Source organism: Nannospalax galili, unplaced genomic scaffold (assembly GCF_000622305.1).
Source record: "Nannospalax galili isolate Female #2095 unplaced genomic scaffold, S.galili_v1.0 scaffold752, whole genome shotgun sequence".
Classification (NCBI taxonomy): domain Eukaryota; kingdom Metazoa; phylum Chordata; class Mammalia; order Rodentia; family Spalacidae; genus Nannospalax; species Nannospalax galili.
Genome location: NW_008333404.1, coordinates 1,314,070 through 1,325,968, shown reverse-complemented (window position 1 = coordinate 1,325,968; position 11,899 = coordinate 1,314,070).

Here is an 11,899-nt window from a genome sequence, read left to right as displayed (position 1 = left end):
AAAAAATTTAGAAGCTTAAATGTTGCCTAGCTCCTAGTATGGGGCTTAAATATTAAATATGTGCTTATTGAATACTAAATGCTAATATAATTCACTTAAAGTTATAAGGTTTAGCCCAAATCTCAGTTCAATGCAATAAGTATTAAACACTTCAGGCACAATCTACCACACAATCCACTGTGGTATGTAATCCTAATCTTTAAGAAAATAACCACCACAGAGCTGGAGAGATAACTCAGTGGTTAAGAGCATTTGCTGCTCTTACAGAGGATCACCAGAGTTCAGTTCCCAGCATCTATGTCATGTGGTTCGTAACAGTCTGTAACTCCAACTCCAAGGGCTCCAACACCCTCTTCTGGCCTCCAAGGACACCTGCATATACAGGGTATACACACACAGGCTCACACCCATACACAGAAATAAAAAATAAAATATATCTCTTGACCAAAGAGATGACTCAATGTATAAAGGCACCTGCTGCCAAGCCTGACACTTGAGTTCATCTTCTAGGACCCATATAGTGGAAGGAGAGAATTGACTCCTATTGGTTGAACTCTGACCATCACATGTGTGCCATGGCATGTGCACACACACCCACACTCATACAAAATAAGTAAATCAACTATAATTTACAAAAGAAAGGATATAGCTCAGTTGGCAGAGTGCTTGCCTAACATGCACAAAGTCCTGGGTTCAATCCCTAGCATAGTATAAACCAGGAGTTGGTGGTGGCCCATGGTGTATCCTAGAACTTTTGGGAAGTAGAGGCAGGAGGATCAGAAGTTCAAGGTCATCTTCAGCTATATAGGAAGTTTGAGAGAATTTGTCTCGAAAGAAAATTTTTTTTTTCCAAAAAAAATTTTTAACGGGGCTGGAGAGATAGCTCACCAATTAAGAGCACTGACTGCTCTTGCAGAGGACCCAGTTCCATTCCCAGCACCCACATGGCAGTTAACAACTGTCCATAACTCCAGTTCCAGGGGTTCTGACACGTCTTCTGACCTCCATGGGCCATTGCACGACATAGGTATATTTGCATACATGCAAGGAATACACTCATACACATAAAATAATAAGTAAAATATTTTTAAATACTAAAAAATAATTTATGGGGCTGGAGAGATGGCTCAGCGGTTAAGAACAATGGCTGTTCTTGCAGAAGACCCAGGTTCGAATCCCAGCACCCACATGGCAGCTAACAACTGTCTGTAACTCCAGTTCCAGGGGATCCAACAGCCTCTTCTGTCCTCTGTGGGCATTGCACGACACAGGTGCACTTACCTACATGCAGGCAATACACACATACACATAAAAATAATAAAATATATATTAAAAAATTATTGCCAGGCGTGGTGGCGCACACCTTTAATCCCAGCACTTGTGAGGCAGAGGCAGGTGGATCTTTGTGAATTCAAGGCCAGCCTGGTCTACATAGTGAGTTCCAGGACAGCTGGGGCTACAGGAAGACTGTGTCTCAAAAAGACAAAAAAAAAAAAAATTATTTACTTGGGCTGGAGAGATGGCTCAGCAGTTAAGAACACTAGTTGTTCTTGCAGAAGACCGGGGTTCAAATCCCAGCACCCACATGGCAGCTAACAACTGTCCATAACTCCAGTTCCAGGGGATCCGACAGCCTCTTCTGTCCTCTGGGGGCATTTCACGACATGGGTATGCTTACTTACATGCAGGCATAACATTCATACACATAGAATAAAAATAATAAATAAAAAATTTGAGGGGGGGATCTTTTTTTGAGACAGGGTCTCCTTGTAGCCCCAGCTGTCCTGGAATTTGCTATGTAGACCAGGCTGGCTTTGAACTCACAGAGATCCGCCTGCCTCTGCCTCCCAAGTGCTGGGATTAAAGGCATGCGCCACCACACCCTGCTGTTTTTTATTTTATGTGTATGAGTGTTATGGATGAAAGTGCACTGGTGTCATGCAGTGCCCGCTGAGACCAGAAGAGGGCGTCAGATCCCCTGGAACTGGAGTTATGGATGGTTGTTAGCTGCCACGTGGGCCCTGGGAATCAAGCTTGGGTATTCTGCAAGAGGAGCCAGTGCTCTTAAGTGCTAAGTCATCTCTTCAGTCCCTTAAAAAAATTTTTTAAAGAAAATGAAAGAAAAAAAAAGGAATTAAAAAAAGACTTCATTTACTAAACGACTAAAAAGCAATACTATGGGCTCCGGGGCTGGAGAGATGGCTCAGGGGTTAAGAGCACTGGCTGATTTTGCAGAGGACCTAGGTTCAGTTCCCAGAACCCACATAGTGCCTAACAATGGTCTATAACGCCAGTCCCAGGGGATCTGACACTCTTTTCTGGCCTCCTCTGGTATTTCATGCATGAGGTGCACTTAGATACATGCAGGCAAAACACTCATACACATAAAAGAAAAATAAAAAAGCAATACCAAAGCCAGTCTTGGTATTGAAATCCCAGCACTCTGCAGGTAGGCTGAGCCAGAGTTCAAGGCCAGCCTGGGATCTTCCTGGTGATTTCAGGGAAAGGTATTGGATACAATTTAATTACTTTTTTTTTTTCAGTGCTGGGAATGTTAAGTAAGCATTCTAACACTGAACTATATCCCCAGCTTGCTGTATATGTTTTATCTTGAACAACAAGGGAACTTTGGTGGGAGTTGGCCTGAAGAAAGGAGAAAGTGTTCTAGTGAGAAACAAAGCTCAAGCAAAAGCTTTTACTTGGTAAACATGGAGCTGAAAGTGTGGATAGCAAAAGGTCTTGTGAGGTTCATGAGTGGGGAAAGGCACTAGTTAGGAGCAGGGGAAGACAAATTACAGAAGTCTTAGAACACCAAGGAGGGTAGGTAGATTAAAATAATCTGGTAGGAGTAGGATATTATTTTAAATTCCTTAATAAGAGATTAGCCTGTTCTGTTTCAGGGTTTTTTGCTATTGTTGTTGTTTTGTTTTGTTTTTTATCTTTTTGAGACAGAGTCTCCCCGTAGCCCCAGCTGGCCTGGAACTTGCTATGTAGACCAGGCTGGCCCTGCTTTTACAGAGATCCCCTACCTTTGTGTGTACCACCATACCCTGCATCTTGTTCTCTTTTTCAGAAGATGGTAGCAGGTAGCTGTCCCTAGGAGCTACCTTGAGGCTCTGCTAGGTCTGCCCATCTTTTTTCAGAAAGGCATTAACTATTTCTTTTTCTTTCAAATGCTGGCCAGAGCCCAAGTATGCTTTTAAACTCCCTAACACATACTTTGGCCTTCCTTATCCCTGCCTGGTTGCCAAGTAGTTGACCTCCATGCCACCTTATCTCAAGGAGTATGGCTTTTGTTCCTTCTTTTCTGTTTTCCTCCTCCATTCCAGGCAGTGCAAGATTTACAGCTTGCCTGCTCTGGGGTTTTCCCCTTATACTCTAATAAATTGTCTTTGGCTTCAGAGAGAAAGAAAGAAAAAAAGGAAGGAAGGAAGGGAGGGAGGGAGAAAGAGAAGGAAGGAAGGAAGGAAGGAAGGAAAGAAGGAAGGCAAACATAAGATATTAACTCATATCTAGCAAGAAAATAAATGGGGCTGGTGAGAGGGCTTGTTGGGTACGGCACTTGCCACTGAGCCTGACTTCCTGAGTTCAATCCCTAGAACCCACATGGTGGAAGGAGAGAACTGACTCCTGAAAGTTGTCATCTAACCTACATACACACACATACAAGCATGCACATACACACACAGAGTGGCATGTATATGTTCCCACACAAGTACACACACACACACACACACACACACACACACACACACAAACTAAATAATTAAATGCAAAAACAGGGGCTGGAGAGATGGCTTAATGGTTAAGAATACTGGTTGCTCTTGCAGAGAACCCTGGTTCAATTCCCAGCACCTACATGGCAGCTAACAACACTCCATAACCCCAGTTCCAGGAGATCCAGTGCCCTCTTCTGACCTCCTCGGGCATTGCATGACATGGGTACAACTACCTACATGCAGGCAATATACTCAAATACATAAACTAAAAATAATTAATAAAACTAAAAAAAACAGTACTCAGGAGGCAGAGGCAGGCAGATCTCTGTGAGGTTGAAGCCACCCAGGTCAACTCTACATAGTGAGTTCCAGGCCATCCAGAGCTACATAACGATACCCTGCTTTCCAAAAAAAAAGAGTGGGGCTGGGTGTGGTAGTACATGTCTTTAGTCCCAGCACTCAGGAGGCAGAGGCAGGTGAATCTCTGTGAGTTCAAGGGCAGCCTGGTCTACATAGCAAATTCCAGGCCAGCTGGGGCTACAGGGAGACCCCGTCCCAAAAAGACAAAAAAAAAAAAAAAAAAAAAAAAAGTGTGGAGGTGGACTAAAGAGATGGCTCTGTGGTTAAGAACACTGGCTACTCTTCCAGAGGACCTGGGTTTGATTCCCAGCACCCACATGGCAGTTAATAACCGTCTATAGCTTCAGTTGCTTCAGTTCCAGGGGACCTGACACTCTCTTCTAGCCTCCATGGGCAGTGCATGACAATGGGTACATGTATGTAAATACATACAGGCAATACACTCATGCACATAAAATAAAAATAATAAACATTTTTTAAATATTCCCACAGACTGGACTCTAAATTCAGGATCTCTAAGTTGGGTAATCATTTTCTAATCCTCACAAGTAACTACTTCAGATGTCTTGCTTTTTTCTCAAATTCTTTTCCATTCCCCTTCCTTGCTCATCTCAGCAGAACCTCACCCATCTTCAGAGAAAACAGAGGCAAAAAGTGAGAATCTGGTAGCTTTTTGCCCCCTACAGATGTATTTATTTTTATCAGTACAACTTTCTTGTCCTATGGAAGAGGAATCCACATCCCTATCTTTTCTTCTTGCTTTTTTTGTTTTTTTCCTCAACTTTGCACATTCTAGGAAAGTATGTCACTTAGCTACACCCCCCCGCCCCCATCTCTTCAGTCTCTTCTTTCTTTTTCTTTTGGTTTGAAACAAGGTCTAAGTTGTCTAGGCTGGCCTCAAACTTGCTCTGCAGTTCAGATTGGCCTTAAAATTTGAATGCTTCTGCCTCAGCCTCCCAAGTAGCTGGAACATTGAACAAGCAGCACATCTGTTTTCTCATGTCCTCTTTTTATTTAGCACAGAACCAGCACAGGGTACATTTTAACTTTGTTTTTCTTTTTTTTTTTTTTTTTTTTTTGGTCATTTTGAGACAGGGTCTCCCTGTAGCCCTAGCTGGCTTGGATTCTCTATGGAGACCAGGCTGGCCTCGAACTCACAGAGATCTGCCTGCCTCTGCTTCCTGAGTGCTGGGATTAAAGGCCTACGCCACCAAGCCCGGCTTGTTTTGTTTTTTGAGGTAGGGTTTTCCTGTAGTCCCTTCTGCCCTCAAACTGGCAATGTAGAAGCTCACTATGTAGACCAGGCTGTCCTCAGTCTCACAGAGATCTGCCTACCTCTGCCTTCCAAGTGCTGGGATTAAAAGGGTGGTCATCACACCCAGCTGCATCCAGCTTTTTACATGGGTTCTGAGGGATGACACAGGTCATCAGGGTTCTGTGGCTGGCATTTCTATATGCTGCACCGCCATCTTCTCAGTCCTAAATTTATTTTTGTTTCTGAAACAGAGTCTCATGCACTCCAGCATGGATGACCTTGAACTCCTGCTCCTCCTCCCTCCACTCACCACGCCAGGCTAATAGGAATTAACAGTTAACTAATTACACATTAGTTGAATAAATCTATACTGCTTTTTCATAATTCCACATCTTTAAATACTTCCTCTTTCTTTTATTTATTTGAGACTGAGTTTTGATTTGCTTCTCAGGCTGGCCTCAAATTCCTAGGTAGGCTCAGTCTTCCTGCCTCATTTCCTAGTGTTGCTAGAGTGGCAGGGATACACCATTGTACACAACTCCTATCCTTTTAAAATGTTTTATTTACTATAACTATGACTTTTGACAGTGGGGTTTTGAAACATTCTATAGCCTTGTCTGACCTGATACTCTTTATGTAGGCCAGAGTGGCCCAGAGCCCCAGCAATCCTCCTGTCTCTGTCTCCTGAATGCTGGGACTACAATGTGCACTACCAAGCCTGGCTCTGATTAATCATTTATTTTATGTTTTTGAGTGTATTGCCTGCATGTATGCAAGTGCACCAGTGTTGTGCAATGCCCTTGGGGGTCAAAAGAGGGCATCGGATCCCCTGGAACTGAAGTTAGGGACTGTTGTTAGCCACCATGTGGTGTGCTGGGAATTGAATCCAAGTCCTCTGCAAGAGTAGCCAGTGCTCTTAACCACTGACCCATCTCTGCAGCCCCCAATTGTCATTATTTCAAGATAGGGTGTGTCCTGGAACTTATGATCTTCCTGACTCAGTCTCCAAAGTACTAGGATTACAATATGCTACCTTCCTCCCTCTCTCCTTCCCTCCCTCCTTCCCTTCATTCCTTTTTGGCTTTTTGAGACAGGATCTCCCTGTAGCCCAGCTGGCCTAGAACTTACTATGTATATCAGGCTGGCCTTGATCTCACAGAGATCCACCTGCATCTGCCTCTAGACTACTAGGATTAAAGGTATGTCCCACTATGTTCAGCTCCCTTCCTTCCCCCCTTCCTTGCTTCCTTCCTTCCTTCCTTCCTTCCTTCCTTCCTTCCTTCCTTCCTTCCTTCCTTCCTTCCATTTATTTATTGTCTTTATGAGACAGTGTCTCCCTGTAGCCACAGCTGGCCTGGATTTGCTATGGAGATCAGGCTGGCCTTGAACTCACAGAGATCTGCCTGCCTCTGTCTCCTGAGTGCTGAGATTAAAGGCATGCCCCACCATGTTGACAACTAAAGCTATCCAGCACAATGTGTTTTTTTTGTCGTTGTTTGTTTGTTTGTTTTTGGTCTCTTTGATACAGGGTCTCCCCCATCTCCCATCTGTCCTGGAACTCACTGTGTAGACCAGGCTGGCCTTGAACTCACAAAGATCTGCCTGCCTCTGCCTCCCAAGTGCTAGAAATAAAGGCATGCACCACCACACTCAGCCTTCTTCCTTTTTTTTTTTTATTTTATTTTATGTGTATGAGTGTTATGCCTGCATGAAGATAAGTGCACCCGTGTTGTGCAATGCCCATGGAGGACAGAAGAGGCTGTTGGATCCCCTAGAACTGAAGTTAGTTCAGGTCTTCTGAAAGAACAGTCAGTGTTCTTAATCACTGAGCCATCTTTCCAGCCCCTCGTTTATTATTTTTATTTTGTGTGTATGAGTGTGTTGCCTGCATGTATATAAGTGCACCCATGTCCTGCAATGCCTGTGGAAGTCAGAGAGGGCATTGGATCACGTGGAACTGGAGTTATAGATGGTTGTTAGCCATCATGTTGGTGCAGGTAATTAAACCCGGGTCCTCTGTAAGAGTAGACTCTTAGCTTCTGAGCCACCTCTCCAGTCCCTACTTTCTTCATTTATTATTTACTTATTTTATTTATTTATTTATTTATTTATTTATTTATTTATGTCTTTTTGAGACAGTGTCTCCCAGTAGCCCCAAATGTCTTGGAACTCACTATGTAGACCAGACTGGCTTTGAACTCACAGAGATCCTCTGCCTCCAGAGTGCTGGGACCAAAGGTGTGTGCCACCACACCCAACTTTTCTTTTCTTCTTTTCTACTGGCATCTTTCCCTCAACATATATATATATCCCATGTTCAAGTAACTCTCATGAGTCTCACAAAAACAAAACAAAACAACCCAAACCCAAACAAGGGCTGCCTAGCAAACTCAAGGCCCCTAGGCTCAATCCCCAATGTCAAACACAAACAAAACAAAGATTCAGCTAGGGGGCTGGAGAGATGGTGCAACAGTTAAGAGCACTCGCTGCTCCTGCAAAGGACCAGTGTTCAGTATTCCAGCACCCAATCCTAGTTTTTAGGTGGCTAACAACCTTTGGAAACTCCAGTTCCAGGGGATCCGGTGCCCTCTTCTGGATTCCTCAGGCACTGCATTACACAGATGCACTTAAACCATGCAGACAACACATAAAAATAAAATAATAAAAAAACTTTAAACATTCAGTTGGCCTGGCTGTTCTTGCAGAAGACCAGGGTTCGAATCCCAGCACCCACATGGCAGCTAACAACTGTCTGTAACTCCAGTTCCAGGGGATTCAACAGCCTCTTCTGTCCTCTTTGGGCATTGCACGACCTGGGTACACTCACCTACATGCAGGCAATACACACATACACATAAAAGAAAAATAAATAAAATAAACATTCAGTTGGCTATCCAGACATGATGGTACACACATTTAGTCCCAGCACTCAGGAGACAGAGGCAGGCAGATCTATGTGAGTTCAAGGTCAGCCCACAGTGAGTTCCAGGTCAGCTGGGGCTACAAGGAGACCTTGTGTCAAAAAGACCAAAAAAAAAAAAAAATCAGCTGGCCCTGCTATCATACATCTATAATCCCAGCACTCCAGAGGAAAGACAGGAGGATTATGAGTTTAAGATCAGACTCTCTTAAAAACAAAACAAACTTTCTCTCAAAAACAAAACAAGGCTGGGAGTGGTGGTACATGCCTTTATTCCCAGCACTTGGAAGGAAAAGGACAGGGGAATTTCTGTGAGATAGAGGCCAACCTGGTCTACATAGTGAGTTCCAGGCCAGCTGGGGTTACAGGGAGACCCTGTCTCAAAAAAAAAAAAAAACAATATAAAATTCCAAAGTTTCTTTTGGCCTTTATCGTGTAGACACAGCTTCTAGAATCATGTATCCTTGCTAGATCTATTTTCAGGATTCTCATTAATTCCCCCAGTCCTTTTACTTTTTGCTCCCACCAATCCACAGAGATTGCTCTCGTAAAGGCTGTCAGTGACCTCCAGTCACAGTCGGTGAGCAGCTCTTCAGCCTTTATCCCTTTGCCCTCTTTATGGCATTTGACCCACTGACCTTTCCTTCCTTGAAATTCTCTCCTCTTTTGCCTCATGGGGTTCTTTTTTCTCTTGACAGAGATGAGTGTTTTAATAAATATATGTTTCTCAAATCAGTGAAGAATGGCCTCTTCAACCTCTCCTTAATGAGGGTGGTCCCTAGGGCCATGTCCTTAGGCACTCCTTTCTGCTGTGCACATTCTCACCCCCAGTTACAATAACTCTGTTTATGATTCACCATAAAATCTAGATAGTCAACTTAGATATTTCTCCTGAGCTCTAGTCTCATGTATGCAATTATTTATCCCGTATATCCATTTGGACTTTTCATATGTACTTGACACTCATTCTAAAAACAGTTTGCCAAGCCTAGTGGTGCACATCTTTAATCCCAGCACTTGCGAGGCAGAGGCAGGCAGATCTCTGTCAGTTCAAGACCAGCTTGGTCCACATAGCAAGTTGCAGTGCCACCTGGGACTACAGGGAAACCCTGACTCAAAAAGATCCAAAAAAACCACCCCCAGATAACTTGTCTTTAAAAAAAAAAAGGTCTTATACTCTGTACCTGGAACACACTGTGTCAATATCTATCACTGTGCAGCCCACACAGGTTTTACACTCACAGCAACCCTGCCTTGGCCTTCAGAGTGCTAAGATTACATGCATGAGCCACCACACCCAGCAGGAACCTTGTCTTTTATCTTCCTACCCCTAGCATTTAGTTATAATGTCTGGCATGCAGTAAGTAGAGGAAGAAATAAATGCATCAAAGATTAAAAGGAACAGGATGGGGTGGTGGTGGAATTAAAAGCTGTGCACTATCTCCAGCTTTGTCCAACTAAATTCTTGCCTGGTTGCTTTAAATCGCTGAACTTCTCTTCCTGAACTGGTAAGAGAATACTGATGCTAACAGTGGTAAACCTCAGTTGCGCTAAGGATGTACTCAGTGGTAGAGACCATGTTTGGTTTATCTGAGGCTCTGGGTTCAGTCTCCAGCCTGTGTTCAAGGCCAGCCTGAGACACAGCAAGAGCATTTGTCTCAAAAAACATCCAAAGCAGGCAGAGTATGGTGATACACACCTTTAATCCCAGCACTCAGAAGGCAGAAGCAGGCAGATCTCTGTGAAATTGAGGCCAGCCTGGTCTACATAGTGAGTTCTAGGACAGCTGGGACTACAGGGAGACCCTGTTTCAAACAACAAAAATAAGGCTGCAGGTGGGACCCTAGTTACTGCTCAGTCAGCTGCCTTCTTACAGTGTACTCAGTAAACGTTTTTTCCCCCCAATAAAGAAAAAAAAATCATGTAAGTTTTTAAAAACTTCTTCAATTTTTATGTGTATGAGAGTTTTCCCTGCGTATAAGTGCACCATGTGCGTGCAGTGCCCATGGTCAGAAGATCCCCTGGAGCTGGAGGTACAGCTGCCATGTGGGTGTTGTGAACTGAACCCAGGTCCTCTACAGTGCAGCCAGTGCTCTTAACTGCTGAGCCACCTTTCAGTCCCTATCATTTAACTTTTTTTTTTTTTTTTGGTCTTTTTGAGCCGGGGTCTCCCTGTACCCCAACCTGTCCTGAAACTCACTATGTAGACCAGGCTGGCCTTGAACTCACAGGGATCCACCTGCCTCTGCCTTCCGAGTGCTGGGATTAAAGGCATGCGCCACCACGCCTGGCTAACATTTTAAGTTTTAAAAATCTCTGCATGAATATGTGTATGTGTGTGTGTGTGTGTGTGTGTGTGTGTGTGTGTCTGTGTGTGTGTCTGTGTGTGTGTGTGTTGGTTTGGTTTTGGTGAGGGTTTTATTCCATAGCCCAGTTTGGTCTCTTTCAGCAATCCTGCCTCAGTCTCCTAAATGCTGGGATGCTGGGGATTACAGGCATAAATCGAATCACCATGACCTGGACTTTTTTTTTTCTTTTTCTTTGAAGCAGGGTGTCATGTAACTCAGGCTGCCTGAAACTTACTGTGTATCCAAGATGCCTGAGAACTCCTGATCTTCCTTTCTCCTCCTCTGAAGTGCCGGCTCCCTGCTTGTTTTAATCATTTTCTTAATTTATTCAGAGACAGCATAAAATCACCTTGCACATGGTAAGGACCCCAAAGTCTAGAATATATGTGATTAATACTATTTGTTTCTCTTGTACATGGCCAAAAATGTTAGTTTTCCATTGTTTGCATTTTAATTTTCCTTTTTTTCTTGTGTTAAGTTTTGTTATTAGTTTTCTTATTTCTGAAATTCCTCTTTTAAAATGTTCTTCTAATTATATGCTATGGATTACTAGAAATGGGTACACATTAGGGGAAAATGGGGTCTGGTATATAACTTAGTGGAGGAGCAGTTGTCTAACACGCATAAGGTCCTGAGTCTGTTCCCCAACATGTCAAAAAGAAAAAAAAAAGTCTTCCTCATGAGTAAATGAAAGTAAGTCAGCATCTCATGAGATACAACTGTCTTGCTATCAATTCCTCCTTATCCATTTATTCTTTTTTTGTATGTGTATGTTCATGTATATATAGGTGCATGTGTGTATGTGGTGCATATGAATGTGTGTGTATGTTTGTAGAAGCCAGCGGTCAACCTCAGGTGTCTTCCCTCAGTTGTCACTCACCCACCCCTGTTTTTGAGACAAGGATTCTCATTGGCCAGGACTGGCCAAGTAGGCAAGGTTGTCTGGCCAGTGAGCCTCAGGGATGTGCTTTACCTGTCTCTGCCTGCCCAATGCTGTGGGATTAAAGTGTGCACCAGCTGCCCCCCACCTTTTGGATCTTTTTTTTTTTTTTTTTTTTTTTTTTTTGAGACAGGGTCTCCCTACAGCCCAGTTGTCCTGGATCTCCCTATGTAGACCAGGCTAGCTTTGAACGCAGAGATCCACCTGTCTCTGCCTTCGGAGTGGTGGGATTAAAGGTGTGTACCACCTTGCCAGGCTGCCCCCGCACCCTTTGTTTTAACATGAGTTCTGGAAATTAAATTCAGATTCTTGTACTTACATGCTTGCATAGGAAGAACTTTACTGACTGAGCAATCT